A 14,777-nucleotide genomic window follows, 5' to 3' on the forward strand; every position below is an offset into this window, starting at 1 on the left:
TTTAAACCTGGAGATCTTAATCTTGTAAGGTGTTTTCAAATAATACTCACAAAATAAGTAACTATAGAAATCCTACAAAATGTAGAGAATCAGTAACATTATACCAAATTGTTTGGTTCAGGAATCGCTTAAGACTTTAAAATCAGTTGACCCAACCTGCAATTTTATTTGCATTCCAGCACTCAGATAATTTTCAAATATAAGAAATAACTAAAAAATTTAATTTATCTTTTCCCTTAAATTCTTACACAATTTCATGTGAGATCATAGCCTCTTATAATTCTGTTCAAACTCATTTTTATGGAAAAGAAAAACCATTTTGAGTACACTTTTCATCTTACTTTGCGAAGAAAGATATAGTGTAAGATAAAGGTTTATCTCCCTTCTCCAAGTACCCTTTAATAAAAATGGACTTTGCTTCTGAAGCCCAGGTAGTTTCAAACAACAGCACAAACATTGCACATAAGAGCTGTCACTTAGAAATAAAGTAATCAATAAACACTTCAAATTTCTTTTTAAAATTTATTTCACAAATCCAAACAAAACAAGTTTTTCTGTATGTTCCTTGCCATTTTTCCCCCTGTTTATATAATTCTTATTTAGTCTCTATCTGTTATGTTCAGGAACACACCTAATTTCAGTCAAAATATCAGGTCAGTCATGGTGATTTACGCCTGTAATCCCAGCACTGGGGAGGCCGAGATGGTGGATCACCTGAAGTCAGGAGTTGGAGACCAGCCTGGCCAACATAGTGAAACCCCATCTCTCCTAGAAATACAAAAATTTGCTCTGTGTGGTGATGCGGACCTGAAATCCCAGCTACTCAGGAGGGTGAGGCACGAGAATCGCTTCAACCTGGGAGGCAGAGGTTGCAGTGAGCCAAGATTGCACCACTGCACTCCAGCCTAGGTGATGAGAGCAAAACTCCTTCTCAAAAAAAATAAAAATAAATAAATAAATACTATGCATTATTGTTTATGGTAATTAAGTTTTGTTACTTGCAGCTGTAATTTGAAATAAAGGAAACTACATTATGCTTACTCTCGCTTTGGATGATTTGTGCAAATGTGGAAGTCTTTCAAGATCCGTATGATATCTGAGGAAAAATATTTAGAAAGCTTATGAATCTATTATATTTTTATGATACCTGAAATGATTTCATATATAAATATTCTTATATTATGCTAACTCAAACTTCATTCTGTCATTTTTCAGCAAATGATTCAGTCAATTCATTTACTGTTTTACAAACTGATAAAAGCTATAAAAATATAGCATATAGGAAGTCCATTTGCATTCAGCTGAATTTAACTTGAATACCTAGATAACTTCTGGGACTTGAAGAAGCTACCTAAGCTGGAATGTACAACTGTAGCTACCTATTTACCTCACAGTAGTTATTAGAAAGGAAAAATTAAAACCCTAAAAAATGCAGCATGTATATACAGATATCCATGCTGTATTGAGGGAAACTCGGGAGATGTTCCAAAGTGTTGAATCAGCTAGAAGAAAGATTATTTAACTAAATATATATGTTTATAAATATTTTTACAATAAAACTATAGGTAACTGCAATGTAATAGCTTAAGATGTTTGTTTAGAGTTATTGAGATTATCTTATTTTAAAATATTTGTAATTTAAGAGCTATGTGACATAAAAATACTGGTTTATTTTGCTTCAAATTTGTTCTTTAATCCTTTGTACACATCTGATATCACAAAAACATTGTTTATGAATTGGCAATGCTGCTTTAAAATGTAAATGAAGATGAACTTCACCATAGATATCCATTATTCTGTTGGACAGTTCTAGCAAGAGACACTTAAAAAGGAAGAATAAACACAGAGGTTCTAGCCCTTATTACGAACAACAGCTGCCAGGGCTTCTTAAAAATTATGTGCCCATCAGAAGGCTGCCGATTTCTACCCAGTCTGAAATTAATAAAAATGCAATTGCAATGCCAGCTGTGTAAGCTAGGGAGGAACTCAGTGGAAACGTGAGATAACAGTGGAAATGTTTTTATGTCTTTTGGAGCTGTAAGTGCATTTGAATGTTATGAACTGATCAGAAAGGCCATATGAAGCAATTCTGTTTCTAAAGAATGTGGTTATAAAAAGTTTGAACTACGGGTATCAATAAACAAATAAATACTACTGCTGATTTTGAAATTGATACAAAGCGAAAGTTAGGAAAAAATGCATTCCGGAACTGTTTAAAAATGTCATATAAATTCAAAGGTTCAAAATTTATGTATTTTAAAAATCTTATCTTTTTAAATTTTACAGCCTAATAGTCAATACATCAGTAAAGAAATTTAATAAAAATGACAACTTTACCGTTTATATGCTTTGCTGGTAGTTTTGCTGGTTTTTGTTTTAACTCCATTTGAACTCATTATTTTAGGTAGATTTCTTTCTAACCATTAGCCTTTACAGACATTCTTTAAACAAGCATTTCTAGTAATGACTTAGTAATGACTTGAATTTCAGGAATTTTTTGGTCACATCCTCTGCCACAGTTTAAATATATACAGCAATCTGGCCGTACAATGATTTGCAAAATCAATGTTCATTCTTGGGTGAATAAGTAAATATGTTTAAAATTTGGAAAATATAAACACTTTTCTGACTCAATTTTTCTTCCCAAGTTTCCCTTAGCTTTTTTTTTTACATTTTTTTAAATTGTACCTTAGGTTCTGGGGTACATGTGCAGATCATGCAGGATTTTTGCATAGATACACACATGGCAATGTGGTTTACTGCCTCCATCCCCCCCGTCACCTACATCTGGCATTTCTCCCCATGTTATCCCTCCCCAACCTCCCACCCCCCTGCTGTCCCTCTCTTGGCCCCCCCAACAGGCCCCAGTGTATGATGCTCTCCTCCCTGTGTCCATGTGTTCTCACTGTTCAACACCCACCTGTGAGTGAGAACATATGGTGTTTGATTTTATGTTCTTGTGTCAGTTTGTTGAGAATTATGGTTTCCAAATTCATCCATGTCCCTACAAAGGACACAAACTCATCATTTTTTATGGCTGCATAGTATTCCATAGTGTACATGTGCCACATTTTGTGTGTCCAGTCTATCGTCAATGGGCATTTGGGTTGGTTCCAGGTCTTTGCTATTGTAAACCGTGCCTCTATGAACATACATGTGCATGTGTCTTTATAATAGAATGGTCTATAGTCCTTTGGGTATGTACCCAGTAATGGGGTTGCTGGGTCAAGCTGAATTTCTATTTCTAGGTCACTGAGGAAGTCCCACACTGTCTTCGACAATGGTTGAACTAGTTTACACTCCCACTAACAGTGTAAAAGTGTTCCTATTTCTCCACATCCTCTCCAGAATCTGTTGTCTCCAGATTTTTAATGATCACCATTTTAACTGGTGTGAGGTGGTATCTCAATGTGGTTTTAAGTTGCATTTCTCTAATAATCAGTGACAATGAGCATTTTTTCATGTTTCTTGGCCTCATATATGTCTTCTTTTGTAAAGTGTCTGTTTATATCCTTCGCCCACTTTTGGATGGGTTTGTTTGTTTGTTTCTTGTTAATCTGTTTTAGCTCTTTGTAGATTCTGGATATTAGCCCTTTGTCAGATGAGTAGATTGCAAAAGTTTTTTCCTATTCTGTTGGTTACTGGTTCACTCTAATGATTGTTTCTTTTGCTGTACAGAAACTCTGGAGTTTAATTAGGCCCCACTTGTCTATTTTTGCTTTTGTTACCAATGCTTTTGGTGTTTCAGTCATGAAGTCCTTGCCTATGCCTATGTCCTGAATGGTTTTGCCTAGGTTTTCTTCTAGGGTTTTTATGGTGTTGTGTCTTATGTTTAAGTCTTTAATCCATCTGGAGTTAATTTTAGTGTAAGGTGTCAGAAAGGGATCCAGTTTCTGCTTTCTGCACACTGCTAGCCGGTTTTCCCAACACCATTTATTAAACAGGGAACCTTTTCCCCATTGCTTTTTTTGTCAGGTTTGTCAAAGATCAGATGGTTGTAGATGTGTGGCACTGCCTCCAAGGCCTCTGTTCTGTTCCATTGGTCTGTATCTCTGTTTTGGTACCAGTACCATACTGTTTTGATTACTGTAGCTTTGTAGTAAAGTTTGAAATCAGGCAGCATGATGCCTCCAGCTTTGTTCTTTTTGCTTAGGGTTGTCTTGGCTATGCGGGCTCTCTTTTGGTTCCATATGAAGTTTAAGGTGGTTTTTTCCAGTTCTGTGAAGAACAGTAGCAACAATAAAACTGAGTTCCTCTAGCATGAATGAAACCATTTGGTGAACTAAGTGTAACAGATGAATGTTTTTGAATGCTCCCTGCTCTGGGACATCCTGGGATCCTGAAAAGGACCAAGTACAGAAGTCAGTGCAGTGTAGCACCATTAGTATCATGCTATGATGGGGGTTGCAGGATGCTCAGGTACCTAGGAAGGATTCTCACTTAAATCAATAGGGTTAGAGATGGCTTCTGGGAGATGTTACCTGGGGACACTTTTGAAAATTTTCATGTGGAAAAAACTTAACTTAGCTAAAACTTTTAAAGAAGGATCTACCATGTTTTTTCCTGTAGAACTAGAAATATTAGTTTATACTTGAATTGCAAGAATGTTCATTAGCCCAGTGGATTGTGTCCACATCTTAGCACTTTGGAACATATGGTAGAGGTGGAAAGCAATATAAAACTATCAGAATTGTTTAATATAGCCCAATATGGCTCTTTCATCCATTAGTTTCTTAAAGTTTTCTTCAGAAACACATATATGTTCATTCTTCCTTTCTGAAGTAGTTTATTTCTGTACTCAAAATATTCATTGCGTTGAATATTGAGTATTTCTTTTGTTGCTGTTTTCTTAAGTTTGCTACTTCAAGCTTTATTTCTTAAAAAAATGTTTTTTAAAGGCAAGTTCTCAGTCTGTCATGCAGACTGGAGTGCAGTCATGTGATCAGAGTTCACTGCAGCCTCCAACTCCTGGGCTCACTTTCTACTTCAGGCTCCAGATTAGCTGGGCCTACAGGCATGCACTGTCTACTCCTGGCTATTTTTTTGAACTTATATTTTGTAGAGACAGGGTCTTTTTGTGTTGCCCAAGCTAATCTTGAACTCCTGGCCCCAAGTGATCCTCCCACCTCAGCCTCTTAAACTGCTGGGACTACAGGCATGAGCCGCTGTTCCCAGCACACTTCAGGCTTTAAGCAATTCTTACCCTCTTAAATTCTAGTGATACAAGATTTCTGTGAGTGCGTTAATATTGAACCAATCGGCTGCCTTCATGTCTTCATGAAAATTGATTATACCTCTTTGTCTTGGTACAAAGATAAGATTTTATCTTTGTAATTGTGTCTCCCATAGTAGGTTGGTATTTCTCTGGATCGCAAGCAGTATGGCATATAAACATGAGAAGGTAGTTATAGGATACATTGCTTAATAATGAGCAGTTCTTAGGCATTACTAATGGCAACTTGAAACTATTTAGGCAGAAGGGCTCTTAGTACAGTTAAAATGACAATCCTTCCATAAGATGTAAGCTGTATAGTTGAAATGGAGTAATTGTTGAACATGGTCTTTTCTGCTTGATATGTCACATTTTGGTAAGTGGACATAATCATATACTAAGTAGCTGATATTATACTTTAGCAACTTCACAGTGACACCTTTTTGACTCATAAGTTACTAAGAACCTATCAAAGATGAAGTGTAATCATGTAATATGCTCATAATTTTTTAAATTATGAGCATATTACATTATTTTATGACATTAAAAAATATAACTAAATACAATACAATCTCTTCAACTAAATTGTATTGACATGAATTTATTGGATTATGTTGTTTGTTGTTTCATAGGTTTCTTCTCTTGTTTTTGTTTCTGGTTTTTGTCGTTGTATTTTTGCTCTGTTTGGCTTGGTTTGGCTTGGGTTAAGTTTAGTTTAGGTTTGCTTACTTCAGTGTTTTGGATTGTGCTGACATAGAGAGTCTACACAGAAGTTTGGGTCACTCAGCTAACTTAGGGAAATATCTCAATGAGGTTGGGCATATAATGGACCAAACATACATAGCAGTTATCTAATATGATTGTTACAAAGATTAAATAACTTAATACAAGGTAAAATATTTTGACCGCTGCTTAGCACATAACAGTCACTCAATAGCATTCTTTTTTGAGTGTTGTAATTAATAATATCTTTACTTCATAGGTCACATACCTTTGCTTTTCTTTCATGTAAACATGCTGTATAGTCTAATGATCAATAAATATTGGACATCACTATTAGAAAACTATCTCAGTGTTTATGACTGAATTACGTCAACCAAGTGGGTAAATTTGCAAAGAGATTGGAACAATTGAATGAGCATATATATGTGAGGTGTGTGCATGTGCATCTCTTGTAGGAGAGAGGGGGGGGTTGGCCTGTGTGTATTCTCATTCCTAATCTCTATAGGATATTCTAAATCCAAGCTGTCATTCAAATTATTTTTTAATAATGTGGCTCATAAGAACAAGGAATTTGATTAATCAGAATTGGAAAGAAAAAATTGTGTAGCTTAACTCGTCCATTATTTTTTCCCTGAAATCTGCTCACCATGACACAGCCAAAATGATATTTCAAAAATTCAGGTCTGATTAAGTAGAACTGCCCACCTGATTAACAATTTTTAATGGCTTTCTTTTTTATTTTATTGTGGTAAGAACAGTTAACACACGATCTCTAGAATTAAGTCATTTTCATAAACTGAAACTTCATACCAATTGCCCAACCCCCCGGTTTCCCTTTCTCCTAGTCTCGGGCAACCACCATTCTATTTTTTGATTCTATGAGTTTGATGATTTTACCTATCTCATAAATTAGAATCATGAAGTATTTGACCTTCTGTGACTGTCTCATTTCACTTAGTGTAATATCCTCAAGTTTCACTCATGTTGTTATATATTGCAGGAATTCCCTCTCCTTGAAGGCTGAATAATATTGAATTGTATATATATATACATATATATATATACACACACATATATATATGACTTTTTTAACCCATTTATCTGTATTCCTAAAATAAACATAGGGAAAAACATCATGACGTTGGTCTTTGCAATGATTTCATGAGTATGAAATTAAAATCACAGGCAACAAAAGCAAAAATAGAAAATGTGACTACATTTTGCTAAAAAGCTTCTGCACAGCAAAAGAAACAATAGACGGAAAAGGCTGCCTACAGAATGGAAGAAAATGTCTGCACACCATAGGTAATAAGGGCTAAATTTTTAATGTAGGAACTCCAACAAATTGATACCAAAAAACCCATTGACAACACAATTTAAAAATGGCCTAAATACCTGAACGGACATTTCTTTAAGGAAGACATGCAGATACCCAGCAAATATATGAAAAGATGCTCAACATCACAAATCATCAGGACAATGCAAATCAAAACCATGAGATACATCTAACATTTATTAGGATGGTCATTATCAAAACAAAAACAAAAAAAGAACAAATGCTTGTAAGGTTGTGGAGAAATTGGAACCCTTATATGCTATTGATGAAAATGGAAAATGGTGCAGCTGCTAAAAAAGCAAGAGGAGGCCCCTTGAAAAATTAGGAATAGTACTATCACATGACTCAGTAATATCACTTCTGGAATTTAGTCAAAAGAATTGAATCAGGATGCCAAAGAGAAATTAGCACTCCCATATTCATAGCAGCAATATTCACAATAGCCAAGATGTGGAAATAACCTAAATGCTAATCAGCAGATGAATAGATTTTTTTAATGTAGTATATATTTGCAATGTACTACTGTTCCACTCCCACTTTGCTTTCTGTGCTTCAGCTGTCCTCAGCACATGATCACTCATTTCAGAGGAACCTTTGTGCATGCTGAATCATCTTCCTAGAACACTCTCCTCTCCAGTCCCCAGCCAACTAATTTTTAATCATGATTGAGATCTCAGTACAAAGGCTGGTACATAGTAAGTCCCATAAAAATATGTAGGATGAATGAAAAAAAAATCAATGAATAATTAATTAAACATGTATTTTCTTAGAGGCCCTGAAATAAAGGATAATTTGAAAAATTTTCCTTAGTGGTTTTCCCTCTATTTGAGTTAGTTTTATATTAGAATTACATCAAAACCCAAACTAAAGCTTCTCTTTCTTATATTTCATAATAATGTATCTGAATTTTTAAAAGATTCTTAGCAGGGCAACAGAAAAGAAATCCTTTATCTGCTATTATTTTCTTTTTAAAGTTAGGGTTAATGCATAAAGCAGGGGAGAATAATATATACTCTCTATAGAATTTTGGAAGATTTGAGATAAGGCCAAAAGCTTAGCTCACTGAAAATGGAATGACTGCATGAATCAAACCTACCCTGAATGATCACAATTGAAATAGTGAGTATGCTGTATATCGCATAAACTATTTTACTATTTGTGCTCTAAAGGTGTTATAAACTATTTTACTATTTGTGCTCTAAATCTTATAATACAAAGATAATAAGATTTAAAAATCTTGAAGCAAAAGAATTCCTGTAAGTGTTATGACCTTAATCTCCGGCAACTGTCTCAGTCCCCTCTCACAGAAGCCTTGGTTGCTTAGAGTGAGTAGCCGAGACAAAAAGAATTATTTTGAAAGAAAAAATATTTGAGCCCCAAATGCTGATAAGTTTTCTTCTCCTCTTAGAAGAACAAAAAGAAAGACAGACGCAATCTCTCAACTTTACTTTTATATATAACAAGGTTATTGTGGTCAAATAAATGTGAAGAGTTTAGAATTCTACAAAATTATAAAATAATGATATAAATTATATTTTATCATTAACTACTACTAATGCAAATAAATTCTGATATGCCACTGAGAAAAGTGATATATTTTATCCACACTAAATAAAAATAGACCCAATCTGACAATGAGAAATTATTCCTAACCTTATTTCTAAGCTTTGTAAAATTTGTAATTTTAAATCATTAAAAATTTTATAATCACTTTAATCTTCCTCCATTTATTAGTTCCTCACCATATTGAAAATCAATATTTGTTGTCTGATCTATTTCTTAAATGATAGGAATTAAATATCATGTGATGTATTAGGCCTTTAAGAGATGTTGCTTTTCCTTTTCAGTTTATGAAAATGCTGGTTGTCATTTTACATGTACAGATTAGGTGGCTACTATGAGCACAGAACAATAATACTAAGCAAGTGATACACAATCTCTGCTCTCCTGGAGCATATAGTCTATAATCCTCTATTTCCAGCTTCCTACTAGATATTTCTGCTTGGTTTTCCTATTGGCATTTCGAATATAAGATATTTAAGTCCAAATCAAATACATGTTTTCTCCTCAAATCTACATCTCATACTAATACTTAACATCTTTAAAACTATAACCCAGTAAATCAAATATTACTTTAGCTTTCAAAGGAAGCAACTTTTGAGGGTTTTCACAGGTGAGAAACAGGAGGCTTAGTGGGCTCAGCCACTTGCCAACAATCACATAGTTAATAAGTCCCAGAGCTAGTACTTGAACCAAGATCAGTCTCCCGGCTCCTTCTCCATCATATGATACGTTTTCATCAAAGATCTCATGTTGCCTGGAACCTAGTAAATCATCAAAAATATTCTTGAATAGATTGGGTGTGGTGGCTCATGCCTCTAATCCCAGCACTTTGGAAGGCCAAGGGTGGTGGATCACGAGGTCAGGAGTTCAAGTCCAGCCTGATCAAGATAGTGAAACCCCGTCTCTACTAAAAATACAAAAATTAGCCAGGCACAGTAGCGGGCACCTGTAATTCCAGATACTCAGAAGGCTGAGGCAGGAGAATCACTTGAACCCAGGAGGCAGAGGTTGCCGTGAGCTGAGGTAGCACCACGGCCCTCCATCTGGGGATGGAGTGAGACTCCATCTCAAAAAAAAAATCTCTTGAACAACAAATATAATCAAATTTTATTAATTCAGATTTCACATTTTTACTGTATCTATTTTCCATTTTGTTGACAAGGTAGTGGGAAGGGACTAACATTTGCTGAACATCAAACATTTATGTACCTGAATCATTTATTTCTTATATGTCATCCCATTTTATCCTTATACCTCTAAATCAGGATCATTATCACCATTTTAATAAAGTGAAAACCCAAGAAATTGAACAATTTTCTCAAGATTCCTGGGCCAGTGGGTGTTAAAGTCACAATTCAAGTCTGTCTAATTCTAAGAACTTACAATTTTTCTACTATACCATTTTGCTGATCCATTTTGCCTGGCAATCTATAGAGAGTAGTTTCCTTCTTCACATGTGTAGCTTTTCAAAGGATGTATGTGAAATATTTCTGCCATATCACTTATGTCAGATAACTCAGAATAAAAACATTGATGAGATGTCACCTATTTACTTACAGTGCTTCAACCTGAGCCCAGAAGCATGATTCAAAAATTCAGGCATGTGTGTTAATTTCCCTATGATGTTGGAGAAAGTACTTATTCCTTCTATATCCTACGGGTACATATAAAGCATACCAAAAAGTTAATACTGATAAAAGTATTTTCTTGCCAAAAATAGTAAGACAAATTTAAGAGAAATAATCATTGATTTTTCAGTTCTCTTAAATTTGTCTATTTTTGAGTTACATGTAAAGTCAATATAGGCTTCTAAACTCTCTTTAACTTTTCCAGTATGTTACAGTTTTCAACAATCTGTTGTTCAAAAACTAAATACTAGAGATTTATAAAATATTAGATCATATTTGAGCATAAACTGTTGACAGCAACAATGTGATTTTCTTTCTTTATGTCAGAGGGGAGCATCGCATCTCAGTCAGCCTAAACCAATGATGACATATTTTCTGTTGTTTTTACCCACACTTTATACTTAATTTAACAAATATTTATTAAGTGCATAGTTGGCAAGGTGACACTATGGAGGAGATGAAAAAGACTAAGACATCATTTGTGTCCCTCAGGAATTAATAATCTGATGGCAAAAGCCAACATGTATACAATCAACTGTAGTATTTCAAAGGATAAAGCAAGTCCTTTAATAGCAATATAAAGTGATCTGCTAGCATTGAGAGAGCAAGGCTAGAGGGCAGAGCAATGTGGAGCTTGGATTGAAGTGGCAGGATATTAAAGGCAAGACATCAGTTACGAAGCTAAAGCACATATAGGCAATAACATGATAACGGCCTGAATTAGTCAGTGGACTGATAGAATAGAAGGAAAAGGAATACCAGGGGCATTTCAGTGGAAGAATCAATAGTATGTGACAATCAGATGTGAGAGTGGAAATTAGGAGGTGTCAAAGATGAATTCAAGTTTTCTTATCAGATACTGAGCTAGGGAACACAAAATTAGAAAGCTGCGGGAGAAGCATACGACATTTCATTTGAGGTTTGTGGGTTTAATATACCAGCAAGCCATCTGTGAGCAGATAGCCATCAGTGGGAAATTTGAGTCTACAGTACAGTAAAGAGACCAGCACCAACGATATACAGCATAGCAGTAATTGGAGTACATAGAAGATTATAGAAATAGAAGAGTGCTGAGAATAAAAACTCGGGGGAAATTAAACACAGATATGATAAAGGAACAGTAAGCAGAAAAATACACTGAAGTAAAACACAAAACTAGAAAAACCAAAATGTGTGTGCATCAACACAGAAGCAAAATTTTGAAACAAAGAGTGAAAAGAAGCTCACAATATTAACAATGTTGAGAAGTTCAGAATTGAGAATGAGGTATGGAATTTGACAACCAGGACTTTTGTGATGACTTTAGCGGATGAATGGGGAGCCTAGATTAAAGAACCCAATGACAACCAAGAACTAATAGCTTTTAATAAATCAATTAATATGTTTTTAATTGACAGTTTTTAAAATACTCTGTCACTCAAAAGTTTCTTTTCTTTTTTTTTTTTTGAAATGGAGTCTCACTCTTGTTGACCAGGCTAGAGTGCAATGGTGCGATCTTGGCTCACTGCAACCTCCACCTCCCAGGTTCAAGCGATTCTCCTGCCTCAGCCTCCCAAGTAGTTAGGATTACAGGCATTTGCCACCACGCCCAGCTAATTTTGTATATTTAGTAGAGACAGGGTTTCACCATGTTGGCCGGGCTGGTTTTGAGGTCCAGACCTCAGGCAATCCACCCACCTCAGCCTTTTTCACACAAGATTCCATTCACTGTTTCTTAAATGGACTTTATAGTAAAATGATAATTTATGTAATAATATATTATTTCAAACTACTTAAAAGTTTAACTCTATTAAATAGCATAAATATTAACAAATTATGCTTCATGGAAAGATTTTGAAACAAGAAACTAAAAAAAATTTAAAAACACATCGATGTTCTTCTGGTTCTCAAGTCTCCTTTCTCTAGAAATCTGAAATTGCCTACAAAGTATTGTTCTTGTTAGTTACCCTGTACAGTCACACATGTCAGGAAGTCTACTGCGCTTGGAGCAACTGAATCCCGTGCAGAGTAAACTTCTAATTTCCTGGCTTATTCAATCCAAAAATTATTGTTAAATGGAGGATTATGACTGACAATTACTCTGACTTTAGTTTCCTGAAATGTATGTCTCTCTCTGTGTGTGTGTGTGTGTGTGTGTGTGTGTGTGTGTGTGTGTGTGTGTGTGTGTGTCTATAGAGAGGGAGAGAGAGATTTTTCATGCTTTTTTGCTTTTGCCAAATTTATTCTCCCAGGGATTTTTTCCTGCACTGGAGACCAGAGTTTACCTAAATTCCTACAGTGGTCAAAACTGTTTCCAGTATTGGTGTTATTAGTTACCTAGTAACCAATATCCAATATGCCACTCTTCACTGTTCAATAGATCATGTGCCTTAAAAATTCTCTCTCAGGATGACTATTTTTAGCAAATCTCTAGACTAGATCCCTTTCTAACCAAATTTATCTTATAAAGGAGTCCTAAACTCTTTTGAATAATTTAAAATCAAATTTGAAAAATAAATTTACAAAAGATAAAAGAAATACATTCATCTGTCCTCCCTAACAAAGGACTAGAGAAAGTGAAGGCAATCAGTTGAACAAAAACAGGTTGTTAAAATTCACAGCATAGTCTGTGTTGAGATTTTGAAATAATAAAAAAGTGAATGTAGATGCATTGTTCCAGGGATTAAATCAGACAAGAGAGCTAAGCTTTTCAAATTCACTTTTCTGAACAATTCAGAAAGAAAAATTATATAAAGTTTCCTGTGCCTTTCATTTCACATTGAATAATATGGTAAACAATTTTTTCCCATTTTTGATACAAAAATCAAACAAATTCTAATTTTAATAATAAAGCAAAAACATTTTTCTAAGTATCTTATGTTATTTTAACTTTGTGATTCTAGAGGTAAGTAAAGTCCTATGATGGCTTGACTTGACCTATATATTATAGCAGAGGCAATATATAGTCTATAATGAAAAGCATAGTTTTCACTGACTAGACTGAGAATCCATAGATATGAATGCTACTTCAACTATGCTACTAATAAGCTTTGGGCCAGTAAATTTTGTTTCTGAACACTTATTTCAAGGAAAGGAATCATTGACCTCTTTTAAGAGTCTGGTGAAAATGCATACACACATATAATTTTATAAAATATTTCAAGAAGTTTGTGGACTTCTAGGAATTAAAGTCCCCATTAATGAGTAATTAAGTGAAGACATACATAATCCTAAAGTGTGTTTACATTCTGTTTCTAAAACAATTTGTAATCATTTAGTTCCCAATTATTTCTTAAACTAACAATAAACAATTGAGGGGTGTAGGTGAAAGCCTTGCTCTTCTATTTTCTCCCCCATTTGCTGCCTTTGCCCTTTGAAACCAAGATTCTTCTTATGTAAATATCATATAGGATATCTTGCCACAAAGAATATTTCAGTGTAATTATTCCTTAAAATATTCATGTCTCAGGTAATTAGCTGGTATATCATCTGTAATTTGCTTATACATAAGGTCAAAAACCTGAGGTAATGCATCATAATCTAATCATTTCTACTTTCTTTGCCAAGGTTCACTGAATCTTTTAACCTACATTGACTATGATAAAGTTAATTTTCCATATTAAAGTAATATTCAAATTAGCCTTTTAAAAATTATACTATGGGAAAAAAATGAACACACTTAAGTCAAAATTAAGGGTGCCATAAGCAAATAACTTGGCAGGATTTCTTAGCAAAAAAATATATATATATGTATATAAATATATGAAGCACATTTCTCTAAGTTATTTAAGTTGGTATATTAAACCAATTTACATCTAATCCAGTGAAATTTATGGCACATATGTTAATTAGGCTAACATAATTGATAAATTAAGAAACATTTCACTCTGTAAAAACAATATTTCTATCTCATAGATTTTTTTTCATCTTTTAGTTTTTATGAACTTTTGTATATGCCACAAAAATATCATATTGATATTAGAAAATGTAATATACCTACATTTGGATTAAGTTATAGCCCCAGGCTCTCTGTCAAATAAAGGGTGCCAGACAGTGCACTATCTGCATCTATCTCTTAATTGATAATAACTAAAGGATTCCAAATTTTATATAACCATCAAGAGAATATGCTGAAAATAATTGGCCCTTACTCTACAATAATTGAACTTGAAGTCTCAGAGAAACATGTTAAGACAAATGTATTTTGCTTTCCCATTAGCCTCTTTATCTTCAATTTTTTTTATCCATTTGTTTTGTCCAATTGGGTTTTATTTGTACCTTTTTAATAAGTTACAACTCTAACAACTGTTTATTTTAAATTTACTTTTTTTTTTTT

This window comes from Cebus imitator, unplaced genomic scaffold (genome assembly GCF_001604975.1).
Source record: "Cebus imitator isolate Cc_AM_T3 unplaced genomic scaffold, Cebus_imitator-1.0 Scaffold739, whole genome shotgun sequence".
NCBI classification, from domain to species: Eukaryota; Metazoa; Chordata; class Mammalia; order Primates; family Cebidae; genus Cebus; species Cebus imitator.